This window comes from Dasypus novemcinctus, chromosome 11 (assembly GCF_030445035.2).
Source record: "Dasypus novemcinctus isolate mDasNov1 chromosome 11, mDasNov1.1.hap2, whole genome shotgun sequence".
NCBI lineage: Eukaryota > Metazoa > Chordata > Mammalia > Cingulata > Dasypodidae > Dasypus > Dasypus novemcinctus.
The window spans coordinates 13,208,967-13,225,788 of NC_080683.1; positions in this window are offsets into that span (position 1 = coordinate 13,208,967).

The following is a 16,822-nucleotide window of genomic DNA, read 5'->3' on the forward strand; positions in this document are numbered from 1 at the left end:
CTGTGCCTCCTTCCTTCAGTGAGCCTGGGTGGGAGAACAAATGTAGCTCCCTTCGAGCTCTCTGTCCTAACCCTCCTACCTCTACCTCCCCTTCCCCACTCAGAAGCCAAAAAAAAATAGCAGATTCAGGCATCTTCACTGAGAGCTGGCCCTCTCCTTACAACCATCAATAATGGAGGGGGAAACAATTCTCTGTTCTACTTGAAAAAAGAAATCTTCCTCCTCTATTCTCCACCAGTCATTAATAGGAAATGTAAATCCAGCAGCTAGAGGTACCCATTACACACAGCTCAGGAGGTTTCTTTAAACAGAGTCTGCTTTTATAAGCCACATGGATAATAGAATTGTTCCTTTTTATTTATAAAATCAAGATTTCAGTGGTACCAACTGTTTTTCATTTGTTCACTATAAAGACAACAGAATAATGAAAACAAAGAAGTGAAAGAAATGTCACTATTTTCGTTTTCCTGTGTTTGTAGGTATGCAGTTTTGAATAGGTGCTGTCCCTCTATAATCTGATTTTTATTGTTTTTATGACGTATTAATCTATAAGAATTTTCCATGTTTCTACCAATCCTCATTATTATCACGTTAATGACTACTTAATATTCCATCAGTTTGAGGTGCCATAATTTATTTAGCCATGTCCCTCTTTAGAACATAACCTTTTAAAACAACATTAAACAGAAGGCTTAACAAGGTTTTGGAATAGAAGAGGAAGGTGGTTTCTTGGCAACGAGTGTGGCGTTTCTGAAGGACACGTGCTCGGGATGCGAGGGGCCCCGGGCTGGCTAGGATTGTGGAGGCGCAGGCCTGGGACAGGAGCCAGGTCTGAGAAGCGACAGAGCCGGAAGGAGAAGAGAGGAAGGGTTCTGCTTCCAACCCCCACTCTCCCTTGGGCTGGCTGTTTGTACCTTAGCTCTGTCTTTAATGAAGGAGAAGCACTCACTGACCATGCCTAGGAAACTAATAATGATAATAATAATGGCTAAGATTGAACTCTGCACTAAAAGCTTTATAAAATTTATCCCATGTAATTCTCACAACCAGCCAGTAAAGTAAGTACCATTATTATTCCCCATTTCACAGCTGAAGAAACCGAGACCAGAGAGGCTGACCAATTTGCCCAAGGTCCCACAGCTAGTGGGTGGTGGTCCTGAACTCAGGCCGTCCAACTTCAGAGTCTCTCCCAGTTCTGCCTGCCCCTCCTCTGAGGGTTCTGAGCACTCAGTGATTCCCATCCCTCCCAGTTCCCTCTACACAGCTTGTCTAGAATTGTCCATACCAGGTGGTATCCAGAGCTCTGGGGGGCTTCAAAAAATTTTTAACAAGGATCTGGGTGAGGGAATGAGAGGCTGTTGAATCTACCATTTGTGGGTGACTTGCAGCTGGGAGGCAGGGGATGTGTGTTGGTGACAGCTTGGGCATCTGGGAGTAGTAAATAGAGCAGAAGCATCCAGATCTGGGGTACTCTAGTATTTACCAGCTATGAGGCCTTGGGCTAATTTCAGTTCTCGAAGCCCCAGTGGCCTGTAAACTGGAGATACTAATACCTTCCTCCCGGGGCCACTGGAAGGGCTCGAGGTAAGCATGTGCAGCCCGCGCACACTGCACCCTATGGGTCGCTACATCTGTGACCTAATAGGCCAGCCGAGGAGCCAGCTCTCAAGAGAAATTCCTTGGGGTTAGAAGCAAATCTTCTACTTCTATAAGTATAAGATGCAGAAGAAAAATGTGACCACCAGGGGAAAATACAGAGGTGTTTTTTTTTTCGATATGTTCTAAAGGCATTTGATGGGAGGGTGATGCTGATAATGGTGATAATGATAATAGCTGACACTTAATATGCATTCATTACATGCCAGGCACTGTGCTATGCACTTGACATATGTTGACTCATTTATCCACAAACATCCCCATGAGGTAAAGGCTGTAATTATCCCCATTTTATAGATGGGGAAACTGAGGCACACAAAGGATTTAGTGGCTGCCTGAGAGGTTCCCACAGTCTTGGCTGGTTGGACAGAGGCAGGGCACCTGGCAAGAGGGAGGGTGGCCTCCTCTGCTCTGTGCTGGCAGAGCCCATGGAAGGTCAGTTTTCGTTCTAAAAGGGCAGGGAGCTTGTTGGACTGGGGTAGGTCTTAAAGAGAACAAGCATGATAAGCCCCCCAGAGGGGTGCAAAAAAATGTGGGGTAGGGAAGCAGACTTGGCCCAATGGATAGGGCATCCGCCTACCACATGGGAGGTCTGCGGTTCAAACACCGGGCCTCCTTGACCCGTGTGGAGCTGGCCCATGCGCAGTGCTGATGCGCGCAAGGAGTGCCGTGCCACGCAGGGGTGCCCCGCGTAGGGGAGCCCCACGTGCAAGGAGTGTGACCCGTAAGGAGAGCCGCCCAGGACGAAAGAAAGTGCAGGCTACCCAGGAATGGTGCCATACACACGGAGAGCTGACACAGCAAGATGACGCAACAAAAAGAAACAGATTCCTGGGGCCGCTGATAAGGGTAGAAGCGGTCACAGAAGAACACACAGCGAATGGACACAGAGAGCAGACACCCGGGGCCGGGGGGAGGGGAGAGAAATAAATAAATAATAAAATAAAATTAATGTTTTTTAAAAAAAAACGTGGGGTAGAGATTGCGAAAGACCCAGGATTGTTCTGTCAGAAAGGCAGGGGGGTGCGCAGGGAGGGGCAAGCGCCCTCCTCAAACCTCGGGGCTCCATTTCTGTGCTGGTCTGAGCCTGAGTGTTATGACACTCTAAAACCCCCGCCCTTGCCCAGCACAGGACAGGCTCTCAGGGAAATGGTTCGAGTGAATGAATGTGAAGGACGGGAGCTCATGGGGCCCCAAGGAGCAGTGTTGTACCATGTGTGGGAGCTCGAGGGAGGACGTGCTTCTGCACGTGTACAGAGAAGGACCTGGCTGCTTCAGTGGATTGGTAGTGAGTCTACTCTTACTAGAATTTTCCAGGAGAGACTGAAACTACCACTCATCCCGAAGGAGAGCCACAAATGGCAGGCCGAGCCACGGGACCTTCAGGGTGGCTCTCGGTTCTGGGGTTTGGGAGGTACGTCTCTGCATTCTCCTCCTAAAACTTTCCTCTTCATTTCTCATTCCGGAGGGGAAAGGAACGGAGAAGCTGATAAAGCACTTTCTTGGGAGGAGATAATAGAAAACGAGCTCCATGCATTTAACAATGAATCTTAAGGACCGATAACGCCCCAGCTTAATCCAGAGTGATACGTCTCTAATGCTGGCATGACCCCCGGAGGACACCTCTTACCGGGAGGGAGATACGTTAGGACCACGAGCAGCCTTGTGAGTTAAGAGCTGAAGACTGTAGGAATCAGGCCACCAGTGGAGGCCAGGGCAGAGCTGGGCAGTAAGAGGAGAGCTCTGGGACCTCACAAGCCCCTCACGGGGTGGGGGGCCAAGCCTTGCCCCTGGGTGGACACTCCTGAGGCTCTATCACAAGCACCTCTGCTGCTGTGCTGGAAGCTTGCAGCCCTGCTCACAGCACAGGGGAGGCTGAGCCATTCTGTGCTGGCTTCTGGTTTGGTGGCAGCCTCCGATCTCACCATGAAAACAAGGGAGAAATCCAAGGGGTAGATTCCCCTGTACCAGAAGTTTCTCATGCCAGACAGGTGAGCTGGAAGAGGCAAGCTGGAAACCACTGCATCTGTGGAACAGGGAGAGGGGCAGGTGTGCCAGTTCCTGGGGTGACGATTGTCTGTGCCAGAGAGGAGCTGTGGCTCCTGGCCGATGAAGGGGGAGTCTGCTGCCTGGGCAGGGGCAGGGAGCCCGGGCTTGCGGCTCAGGCCATCATGGGGCAGCTACATCAAGGTCTGGACCACTGGAGAGCAGCATCCAGGAAGGGTCTGAGTGACGGGCAGGAGGCAGCGGGCAAGAGAGAGGCTTAAAATGGGACTAACTCGCTTCAGAGGTTGGAAAGGGTAAAAGACTGATACCCAAGCCCAAACTGTTGGAGAAGAAGCAACAGTTCCTGAGATGCTATGGAGAAGATTAAGAAGACTATGGGGAAGGGTCCAGAACAAGAGGGAGAAAGGAAAGAGGAAAGATGAAGAGGATGCTCAGCCTGCCAGTTGAGACCCAGATGGCAGAAGCAGCGTGGCAGTGCCCCGAGTGCAGGCCCTGAGATGGGAAACTGTGGCCTGCACACTGCCTTGTCCTAGTGAGCCCCACCCCGATGGCCTCCTGCAGGAGTCCAGCCCGGCCCCACCCCTGTCGCCTCCTCCAGGCAGTCTACCGCCACCAGGGAACCCCTCCTCCAGGAAGCCCACGTGCCTTCCCCAAACTGTGGCTCCCCTCTGAGATCCCTCCCACTCAAAATCCCAGCTCCTTTTTGGGGGGGGGGCAAAACAGAGAGGAGGCAGGATCAAGAGTAAGCGTCCATTCTGTTTGTGCTTAGGGTCTCACAAGGCCAAAATCAAGGCTTTGGCCAGGCTGGCTCTTGTCTGGAGACTCGGGAAGAATCCTCTTCCTGAGTGCTCATTCAGGTCACTGGCAGAATTCAGCTCCGTGCACTTCCGGCACCAAGAGCCGTGTTTCCTTGCTGGTCATTGGCCAGGGTCAGTCTTGGATAAAAGCCCAAATAAAAGTCACCCAGATAAAAGCCCATTTCTCAAAAGATGTTCAACTGGTCAGCAACCTTAATTACACCTGCAAGGTCCCTTTTGCTGTGTGACAGCCCATAACCCCCGGAGGAGCCCCAGGGACCAGAGCGCGTGGACAGCTGCAGGGTTCTGCCTATCCCGCCATCCAGGATGGAGGTGGTGGGAGGGCAGGAGAGTGGTCCAAGACCTCTGGGCTGGTGCTCAGAGCCTGGGGCTCCCTGCAGACTGGAGGCCTGGCAGCCGTCCCGCAAAGCAACCGTCTGCGACCGTCTCTCTGTGCCTTGTCTTCCCTACCCCTGAATCCGACTGCTCCCCAGAGATGTCCCTCAAAACATACTGATGAGACCCAGGCCCGCCCCGGGGCCCACGCCCACCTGGCCAGGCTGGAAAGCCACCGGCGTGCTCAGCCCTAGCTGCCAGCCCACCTCGGGGCCTGAGCACCAGGGGAGGTCTGGGGAGCCCTCGGCCACCAGAGTCACCAGGGACCGGGGAGCTGTGTCACTCACATCACCAGGCCCCAGGCTGCTGCCTGAGGCCTCCCTCCAGAGTCCACGCAGCACCCTTCCTTCGAGGGCGGGGCCTTCTTGTCCTACCCCTCCCCCGGCTGGGAGCCTGCCCACGCGGCGCCGTGCAGCCGCCTCTGGTGGTCTCCCACGGGTGCTCCTCACCCACAGCAGGCTGCCGCCTGGCACCCATATTCCCCACCCCGGCTCAGGCAGCAGCACCTGTGCCGTCCCAATCCCCTCTTTTGCCCTTTTGCTCAGTCTCCACTTGCAGAAATTCTGCAAATAGATAGGATACACCTACTCTAGATGTCCCCTCCTAACCGCCAAGCGCAAGTATCAGACAGACTCTGAAGCGTGCCCAGCGTAGTCGACTTTGCATCCCTGTGAGTACCTTCCAGGCAGGAACAGGGCCCTTCCCACCTCTGCATAGGGGCGCCCGGAAGAGTGCCGGGAGCAGGGCTGGGACTCAGAGAATGTTTGGCCAATGAGTACATAAGCCATCTACCTGCAGGATGCATGACCGGACACGCCGGGAACTAGAAGCCCGTTCTTTCTCCTTCTGGTCACAGCAGCATTTCATGTCTTAAGAGTTACATAGCAGCAAGACTTGAGAACGAACTGTGAGCTCATGGCTGCTAAGTAAATCTTGTTTGCCTGGCTGTCTCTCCTGGAAACTGTGAGTAATCTCTTTTGTGAACTGCTTGACCACCCGCATATCAATGGATTGCTTATGTAATTACTGCAAAGACTCAGCTTCAGCCCTACTGACAGGCGTCAACATGGCAAATGCTCCTTTCGCACAGTTACGGTGAAAGCGTAACTTCTGCCCTGCTGAGAAGCTCTGTGAATGTCCATTTCTTCTGCATTTGGCCTGAGCGCTGCACTTTGTAATCACGCTCCCTCTCACGTGCCGTCCCCATCTGCACACAGACACATACCACCTGGTAGGTAAGTCAAGTCAGGGTGGAAAAGTGAGACTCGGGGCCGCTCCTTCCCTTCCGTCATTTATAAACGAGAGAGCCGAGGCGGCTGACGAGGATAAGGAAAAACCACCGTTCCGTGGCCCATGGCCCCGTTGCACAGTGGTGGTGGATCAGTGGCCTGCTCCCCTCTTCTTTGCTGAAGCCCTATTTAGAGCCCATAGCTTGAAATCAGTCAGAGTCCTGACAAAGGTGTGGGAAACGACAAAACAGTAGCAGGAAACTAACTGCCCTTGGGTCCTCTGAGGTTGCCTCAGAGCCCGGGGTGGAGGGTGGCCCTGCAGCCACGGCCGGTGACTCGGGAAGCCAAAGTTCTTGGTCAAGGTGAGAAGCACCACGTATTACCTCATGTGCCATCTTTTTAATGTCAGGGCGAAAAAAACCCTTATCCCTCCCTAATGAGGCTCAGTTTATAGGGTAGATATGCAGGCAAAATCGTCTTCTCTGAGTGCGCCGCAGCTACAGCCTCTGGGAACGGGTGGGTGCAGCAGCTGCTGGTGTGCTCGCTCCTGCCATTCACAGCTGCTTAAGCAGCAGGCTGGGAAAAGTGGGTTCTCTACTTTGCTCTCAATGGGTTCATCACAAAATATCTCTTGAAATGCTCCAGGAATCAGGTTAGGATTTATCATACATCTGGGGCAAATAAGTCAGCCCGGTGAAAAGATTTGCTGCAACCGCTGAGGTTATAATAGCTCTAGAAATGGCCTTTCAGATACAATGGTATAAAACCTGAAGTTTATATAGAAAAAACTTTGGTAGGCATGTTTACTTAGATAAGTACGCAAGCCGGAAGGCTGTGATGCCCCAAGCACTGCACTTCTGCTCATAGACTTTGTCACCGTTTAATTTATTGCTGTGTGATTGTCTACTTCTTACCTCCCTCCCCCTCTAGACTGCGAGTTCTATGAGGCCAGGGACGGTTTCTGTCTTTTCACCACTGATGCCTACAGCAAGCTTAGTTCCTGGCACAGGAGGCATTTAGTAGTTATTTTTTCAATGAATTGAGTGGATAAAGTTTCTTTTTACGGTAGAATAGAAAACAGAGTACTACTGAGAAGTAATTGATAACATTTGAAATCATGGAAAACCATCAATTGCACTTAGATATTTGTATTTCTTTAACTCTTGCTCACAATTATATCATGAATGGTAGGGAATATGTAGCATTTTTAATCCAAAACTTGGTTTCTATGGAAAAAGTGTAAGAGCTTATAATCAAGTGCTGAGATGCTGCAGATCCTAATCATTTGGGCCAGGTGAGCAAAACCAAATTCCACAGGCGTGGTGCCCAAAAAGAAAGTGCCAGAAAATGGCCTTCGTGGGATGGGAAGACACATCCTGTTTCTCAGTAGCAGTACCAACCTCGCAGGAAATGTGTTTGCTGAAATAGGAGCTCGCTCACATCCTGCGGCCTTGACAATGGACCTTTTAGTTGCTGGCATCTGAGGACTGTTTCTGCTCGGCTGCAGAAACATTGTTGAAGAATTGCAGCGCAGGAAGGAAGGCGTCCCATCTGATTCAAAACACATAAAGGGCATTTTTCTCTTTCCTTGTCCTCGCTCCTCTTCTGAAGACTTTGAGGAAACCAGAATCTTTGGTGGAAGTGGGTGACAGCTGATTCCAAGTCACTTTAAAGACCATAATAATACACATTCTTCTCACTTCTGACCTTCTTGATGGAAGCAAGTTAAATTAATGTTCTAATATTCTGAATTCCTGGCTTAGAGAAGCTCATTTGTTTCTATAAAGGGAAAATTAAAGCCATGCAGTAGGCTTCATGAGAAATTGCTAGAGTTCATGAGCTAGATTTGGAAGCAGGACACCCACAACCCAAACTCCCTCCTCCAACTAATGAAAATCCAGCACATGAAAATGAGCTTCTGCGATTCTCCTCTCCCAGCACAGTTTCCATGGCAAGGCGCTTCACCCCTTGATGCCCTGCTTTCTTGCCCAGTGTCCATAATAAGTTCAACTCTCCTCAACCTAGTTAGTCATCCTCTCCTGTGTCATGTGTCACCAGCTCCACAAGACAGTGGTGTAGGATGAAGAGTGTGCCCTCTGGAGTCCAACTATCCAGTTCGGTTTCCCAACACCACTTACTGGCGGCTGATTAGCCTGTAGCCACTTATCTACTCTCTGAGGCTCTCTGAGCCTCAGTCACTTCATCCATAAAATGGGATTAAAAAGAGTTTCACCCGCACAAGATTGTTTTGGAGATCAAAATACAGAATCCGTATTATGCCTTCAATAATTGTTAACTATTATTAATTCCAAAATGCTCTGGCCAAAACTTAATCCTTTCTGTTTAAAACATGCTGTATTAGTCAGCCAAAGCATTGCTGATGCAAAGTGCCAGAAATCTGTTGGCTTTTATAAAGGGTATTTATTTGGGGTGAAAGCTTACAGACCCAAGGCCATGGAAAGTCCAACTCAAGGCATCATCAAAGGGACTTTGTCACCACAGTCAGCTGCCACATGTTGAAGTAAGATGGCGGGCGATCTCTGGTCTCTCCCCAACCTCTGGGCTTCCTCTTCCTCTTGAGCTCCATGGGTCCAAGACTCTTGAGGCTTCATGTTTAAGTGCTCCAAACACTACTGATGCGCCTTCCACATCTCCCACCCTCCCACCCCTCATGACCTCCAGTTACCCTGTGCCCTTAATCTAACCCTGATTCTCTGGAATGTTCCACTACATCAGTGTATTCCAATTAGATGTCTCTTCCTCTGTTCCTCTCCTCCCTCTCATCACCTGCCATACTTAAAAGCTCACACTAAGATAATAATATACAAGAATAGTTTAGTGTGTTATTAGGTGAAAGGAGTCTTTAGTTTAACATGGGATAGTGCTTTAACCCCAAAAGATGACATCTAAAGGCAGACACGCAGGCATCAGAAGTAGGTCACCCCAGGGGTGGTGGCCTTTGCCCAAGGCAGCTACCATAAGCCCTCTATAAAACTCCCCTCTAGTGGATTCACACTTATTTTCTCAGGCAAGGTATGGATCTCTGTCTCCTTTGCCCCCTAGCCTCACCCCTAGTGGGGACAGGGTCTTTTAGCCTAGAAATGTGACAGATAAGTGGGAGGGCCCTTGTTAGCTTTGCAGGGACCCCACTCTGAAGTGGTGATGACCTGAGGAAAAGGGACTTGCTACATTCAAGAAGCAGCTACCAAAGAAATCCAGAGGCTGGGGGAGAGAGTGGTTGAAGAAGAAGGAGAGAGGAGGGACCCCGGAGGGTCTTCCAGATGCCCACCGGTGGGTGGAAAGGTGACACAGGGGGAAAGGTAAAGATGGGATCCATCATGATCCAGACTCCTGGTGTAATTATCATCATCCGGGAGTAAGATTAATTCCCAAACTCTAACAGCAGGATTAAGCTTGCATATTCATTTGTTTAGCAAACCCTCGATTGAGTGCTATATACACAAAGTACGAGGAGAGCCTCCAGGGTGGGAGAGGGTGATGAACATGGTATGACAAAAAATGTGGTCCTTTGCTCCAAGGGGCTTAGAGTTCATTGCATGGGAAGAACAGAAATAAATAAAACAAGGGTCTGCCAGTGCTATATATGGAATGAGTATGGAACCAGCTGGTGCTGAGATTCCAAATCACCCAGGCAAAAGGCTAAAAAGATCCTAAAAGGTTCTGTCCTGGGGCCCTCGGCGATGGTAAGAAGTGGGGTCCTCTCTGGTTCTGAGGGCAGGAGAGCAGGCCTGATGGATGGGGCCCAGTAGACCTCATCTTAACCATGGGAATGAGCACAGAACATGGGCCAGGGTCAAGCACCCACCTAGCTTTCCTAGAAAAGAAAGGCTACCTGCAGCTTCAGAGGAGTCAAGCCGTGTTCCAGAATTAACAGAGCAATTAACTTTCAAAGCCACAGAAATACACAGGACCTGGCAATTTTCAAAGCATGCAGTTTATCCAATTACACATTTTACGCCACGTTAGCCATATTGGGTTATGTTTATTAGTAACCTAGAGTTTCCATTTCTTAGGCACTTAGATTTTTTTTCATCTTTCTGCCCAGACACATCTGACTGTACAATGATATCATCCAAAGCATAAATCTGTGATATAATTACAGGGAATTTTACTTCACTATTTATTTTAGTCCATATTTGGCTCGTAGTTTCCTTGAGGTGTTTGGAGATGATGTTTCAGCTTTTGATAAAATCTATTTCCCTTCTTTCTCTCACTAACTTTTTAAGGTCTTATTCAAGTCCTCCTGTCCATGAAGCTTTCCTTGACCAACCCAGTACCTTATTCTTTCCCCTAAGCTTCTATCCCGCTCATTGCACACTTGACACTTGCCTCACATTACCTTGGATCACTAGCTAATTTTATCTTGCATCTATTAGATTATAAACTCTTTGAGGGGAAAGACCAAGTCTTCTATTCGATTTCTTGCATATATTATCTGGCAGAATGCTTGGCACTTATTGGATCCTCAATAAATGATATAGTGCTGATTCTCCAGGTCTGGGGCAGCAGCCTTACAATTTTGCAAGATTACACGTTTTATAAACAAAGCACACTTCTTCTGTCAGCCCAGTGAAATCTATGGGCAAAGAATGGTGTTGAGGTCTGTATCACTGAGGAGCTTTCAGGTGACAGAAAACCTAATTCAAACTGGCTTAAGCAAAGGCAGAATTAATTAGCTGAGACAATTACAAAGTCAGGGGATAGCCTGACTTCAGATATGTTTGGATTCAGAGATCAAACTGTGTCATTAAGACAAGGTTTTTCCAATCTCTCAGCTTCATCTTTCCCACATGTTGACTTTGCTTCTGGTTTCCTAGTGGTAAGCTGCCAGTGGAGGCAGCTCAGATCTAGTGATACCACAGCCAACAGGAAAAAGTACCACCTTCTGCCCCAAAGTGTCTCATGTGATCTCATCAGCTCTGATTTGTTCACATTCCAATCCCTGGACCAATCACTGTGGCCATGGGAATGCAGTGTGCTGAGTGGTTTAAGCCTAAGTCATATGCTCCTCCCCTAGAGCCCAGGAATTCAACAAGGTCTCCAGATTTTTCTAATGTAATGTTTAAGGACCACTGGTCTCGAGTCTGACATAGGTACCTGTACCAGTCAGGGTTCTCTAGGAAAACATAATTAACAGAAGATATCTGTAAATAGTATGAGATTTTTAAAGAGTCTTTCATGTGACCATGGGGATGTACAGCTAAAGGTTCCACAGACAGGCTGCAAACCAGGGGCTCCAACGAAGTTCCAGTGAAGGTCCTTGATGAGTTTCAGGGAGACACCGGCTGTCCAAAGATGAGCTGGGAAATTCTCTCTGAATGCTGAAATCACTTCCCCTTTAAGGTATTCAGTTGATTAGCTAAAGTGTCACTCACTGCTGACAGTCTCCCTGATTGACGTAGGTGTAATCAACTTCTACATCTGCAGTAAACTCACTGATGACTAACATCCACATATGTCCTTATATTACAGTTAGCCCAGTGCTTGCTTGACCAAACAACTGGGCACAATTACCTGGCCGAGTTGACACATTAGCCTAACCATCACAGTACCCAGGAGAGTAGAAGAGAAAAGCATTGAAGGTAAGAGAAGCACAGCGTACTGACGGGGATATGTACATAGATGTGGCATTGCCCAAGAGGATGTTAAGAATTGGGGGAGGGGGAGGGGCAGTGTAGGACTGTCAGCCAGGTATCTGCCCGTGACAGAGTGACTTTCATTCAATAAGACTCAAAGGTGCTTTGAGTCTCCCAACTAGATCCACTGTGGACTTGTAAAGTCTCAGCTTTGGAAGTGATCCAAGGTGTGGTGTCTATCACACAGAAAACATTCTTGCAAATTGATAAGGGAAAAAATAGAAAAATAGGCGAGGATACAAACAAGCAAGTCATAGAATGGAAAATGCAAATAGTCATTAAATGTAAGGAAAAGTGTTGACTTATTAGCAAACAGAGAAATTAAAATTAAGAACACAGGATGTTGAATGAAAAAAAAAAGCAAGTTGCAAAGTAGTATGTTCAGCATGATGCTAATTATGTAGCAAGGCTGGGATGATACAGAGCAATTTCAGGGCAGTAGTAATTATTGGGAGGGAAGGATAGGACTGGGAGGGCCTGCAGGTGGAAAAGGGGCTTCAACGGTATCTGTAAGCTTGTGTGTCCTTAAATTACACATACGCACATAAAAATGACAGGGGCTCATCATCTGTTAGCTTGTGGTGGCAGGTACATATTATATTTTTCTCTGTGTTTTCTCATCATTTAAAGAAATTGTTTTAAGAGTCTGGGAGAGAAATGATAAAGACCTGAACTAAGGCAATAGCTACGGGGGAGGAACTCGCCAATATCACACTTTGAGGGATGTTTTTTTTCTCTTCCCCTGCTATATACTCTTTTTCTTTTGGGCAGTGGTGTAGTTCTCTTGTTCCCAAATGGCTGTGCTAGCAGCTTTCTTCCCTGAACAAGTCCCTAGAGCTGCAGTGTCTTGGGCTTTGGCTTATGTTCTCCTTTTAAGTTCTTCCTGTTCAGAAAAGCAGAAAGCTCTTCCAGGTGTTCTTAGAGCAAAAGCCTCTGCCCAGGCGGCCCTCCTTAATAACAACGTAGCATGTCCAGAGCCTGCCCTGCTGCTGAGCTTTTAGGAATCTGGACATCTATCTACACACTGGTTTTGCCCAGAGACTGGCCATGCAGCAAGGCCCAGACATTCCTGAAAGGGAACAGATGGGTTTCCGGTTCCACCGCTGCCTCTAATCAGATTGTTATCCTGAGGCTCGGTTGGTTTCCCCTTCGTTGAAGCCAGGGGCTTGGACCAGGGCTCATCTGAGCCTCTGCCCTTCTCCTCCTGTTGGTGTGGTGAGCACGTGGCTCTTACATCCTACCACGTCAGGCCAGGTAGGGGGGGAATGGCCTGGAGAGTCTTTAAATCCTTCTCTAGTCTGGAAAAGTCAGGTGTGATGTTCACCGCTGAAACTTAGACTATCAATCAACACCTCCAACCAAGGCGTGGTGAGATTCCGTCAGGAAATCGACCCAGCATTTACTTACCGACGCTTGTTTGCAGCTACGGAAATGCACCCTAAAGCCTGTACTATTTTCTTGCAAGCAGAAAGCTCCAGCTAAGCATAGGTCTATATTTGGTTTCAGCTGGAAAATTATCGCTAAAATCCCAAATCAAGCAGACAGATCTCAGGCCTTGTTCCTGGGGCTAAAATGGCATTATGTCGGAGGGAATCAATCAACCAATCAATCAATATTTCTTGAATCCTCAGCCTGTGCCATTAATTGTGAATGGGGCTGAATTTGTCTTTGCTGCCCCTGTCTCCCTCCTACAGGCTGGGTTCCTTCTGTGTCCCCAGCTTGCCTCAATACCTAGTACCTTCCTTCTCACTCTCACCCTAACCAAAAAATTGTGCAGAGGAGAGAATCACTTCAGTCATCGACCCGTTGGGCCTCGACTGTTCAAAGGAAAGCTTTGACCCTTATTAAGGGACTTTCAGATGTCAGGGAATATCAGGGAAGTATGTTCTCCAAGCTGACATTTTTCTTTCTCCTGCCCCCATGGTTCCCTCCATTCAGCGGGAATGAATCCTGACAATGCCACTTCCTAGCTGAGCTCAATCTTGAGGCAGGTTGCTCACCTCCCTGAACCTCAGTGTCATCATCCATAGAATGGGGAAACCAGTACCTACATTCCTGGGCACTTCTCAAGATGAATAAATCACCCATTTTAGGCCCCTGTCCCGTGGAGGGTGCTCAGGAAACAGTGGCTGTTACCACGCTCCCGGGCTGAGAGGAAGGCAGGAAGCCCTTCCAGGGCCTCCAGCCCACAGCCCATCAGCAATGGGCTAAACGCTGGGAATTTCCAAAGAAGAAACCCAGGTCATGGCATTGTGGGCTTTGCTTCTAGCAGGGGAGCTCGGATGTGCCGCGTTAGAGAACAAGAACCACGACTCGCCCACGGCAGCCCTGAGAGTGGGCTAACCCCAAGGGTCCCAGAGCCAGAGAGTGAGGACTCCAGGGCTGTGGTGACCAGTGGTGGGATTTACCTGCAACTGGGGATCTGGCTTGTCCCAGCTCTTCGCCTAACTGGCAGGGAGCCTCGGGGCTTCCATTTCCCCATCTACACAATGAGAGGTTTGGATTCGGTTCATCTTGAAGGTCCCTTGCTGTTCGTACAGCCCACATCTTTCTCATGCTCTCACTTCCAACAACCGCGAGTCTCCCCGCCTTTCTTCTTCCCACAAACACTTTTGAAAGCAACAAGCAGAGTGAAGACCCCTGCCCTCGTGGAGTTTATCTCCTAGGGGAGGCAGACAACAAGCAAGGCGCATATGATGCCAGGCGATGAGAGGGGCTATGGAGAGGAATTGGCAGAGCATAGGGGATAAGGAGCAGGAGGGTGTGCAATTTTAACTGCGGGATGCCTCCCCTAAAAGGCAACATCTGAGCAAAGACCAGGAGGAGAAACAGAGGCAAGAGCAGGCATGGAGGTCCTGAGTGATGCAGTTCCTGCTGCATTGAAGGACCAGCAAAAAGGCTGGCGGCATGGGAGTGGGGAGATGGACCGGAGACATAATGGGGTCTTGTGGGCCATTGTAATGATGTGGCTTTTCCTAGTATGTGAAAAGCTGCTGTCAGGAGTGTTGAGTAGAGGAGGGTCATGAGCTGTCTTGTTCTAAATACAGAACACATCTGGTCGCTGTGCTAGCAACAGACTGTGAGTGAAGGTGGAGCAGGAAGCCCAGTGAGGAAGCTGCTGTAGTAATCCAGGTGAGAGGGGATGGCAGCTTGGATGAGGAGGGGAACAGGAGAATTAGAGCAAAGCAGTTGGACTCTGCATGTATTTTGAAGATATTAACCAGAAGATATTTGAGGATTTACAAAATGATTGAACATGGAGAAATGAAGAGAGAAGTCAAGAGCAGGGTTTTTGGTATGAAGAACTAGAGAATGGAAATGATATTTATTGCTAGAAGGAAGACTGAGGGAGGACAAATCTTGGGAGGAATAACCAGGACATACTAGATTTGAGATGCTTTTTAGAAAGCCTAGTATAGTTGGTCATGAGTAGAGTGGGCTAGAGATAAAAATGTGGGAATTGTCAGTGGTTATGTAAATTTAAATTAATTAGAATCTAATAAAATTTAAAATTCAGTTCCTCAGTCGCACAAGCCACATTCCAAGTGTCACTGGTTGCTCTGTAGCAGACAGTACAGAATAGATCATTTCCGTTATTGCAGAAAGCTCTGCTGAATGCCTCTGCTCTAGATGGTACATAAAGTCATGAGATTGGGGTGAAAGTGGTTAAAGAATGGGAAAGGTCCAAAGACAGAGACTGAACACTTCAATATTTAGAAGTTTAAAAAAAAAAAAAAAAAGAGGAGAAACTTGCCATGGAAACCTAGAAAGAGGGCCAGTGAGCCAGGAGGAAACCAGCAGAGGGCAGTGTCCTAAACGCCAGCAGAAAGGAACCTTCACACTACATCCAGTGCTGTTGAGAGGGCTGACCATTGGCTTTAGCAAAATGCAACGAAGGTCATCGGAGACCTTGACAAGAGCCCTTCATGGAGAGGTTGGAGTGAAAGCTTGGTTGGAGGAGAGGAATTGGGGGCAGTGAGTTTTGGTATAAGGGGGAGTGAAGAATTGGGACAATAAAGGAAAGGGATGTGGGTCATGAGAAGGCTTTTCTTAGATGGAGAAATTACAAATTTTAGTATCTTTGCATGCTGATGGGAATGACACAATAAGAAGGGAAGGGTTGGTGGTGCAGAAGTGATGCTCTTGAAGAGGTGAGAAGAATGGGGTGGGATCCAGTAGAGGAGTTGGTCTTGGAAGTGTGAAAGCTCATCTACAATAGCAGAAGACCAGGCACAAACGCAAACATAGGTAGGTGGGTAGAGGTGGTGGAAGTGCATGGAACCTCTCTTCTGATAATTTCTATGTTCACAGTCAAGTCAGAAGTGAATAGGTCAGCAGCTGAGAGTGAGGAGGGGGTCAGAGATGTTAGAGGTTGAAGTAGAGGGAAGAAGCTTTGAAACAGTCACTTAGGAGACCAGAAGAATGGGAGTGAGAACAGACAAGGAAATTGGTTCTCCTGTCCTGTTTGGGACACAATGGGGTATTTTTTTATCCATTCATACCTTCTTTCAGCAAAATGTGAGTGCTCTGGGCTAGCACCATATTACTTGATCTCTTGGTCAGACCAAGCAGATTTTATTCAGGGTGAGCATACATCACAAGTGGCCCAGGACTATCCCTGAGACAAAGCTGTGAATGCAAGTGTCCATTTGAGAAGTGAAAGTAGGGGAAAAGGTAAATGAGACAGGAAAGGGATGGAGCCAATACTGGACCTATCAATGAGCAGGTGATCACTATGGGAAAGTGGGGCTCAATCTCACTAGGAACCTCTGGAAGGCTGTGAAAAAGACACTCAGAGTTGTCCCAATGGAGGAAGCTGGGCATTTATTCACCAACTCTATCATTGGTTTTGGGCTGCTCCCAGTGGGATTAATCTGGCCCTTCCAATGGCCACAGATAAGGCCTTGGGCTTGTAGTAAGAAAATGTCAGAATGTACGAGAAACTGATAATCAAGAAAGTATGAGCATCTGATACCACTCTTGGAAGTGCCTTGGTTGGGTATAAGATTATATGTCACCCTAAGGATAAGACACAGTCTTCCCCATCAACGAATAAATTTACTAGGGGAGGCCGAGAGGA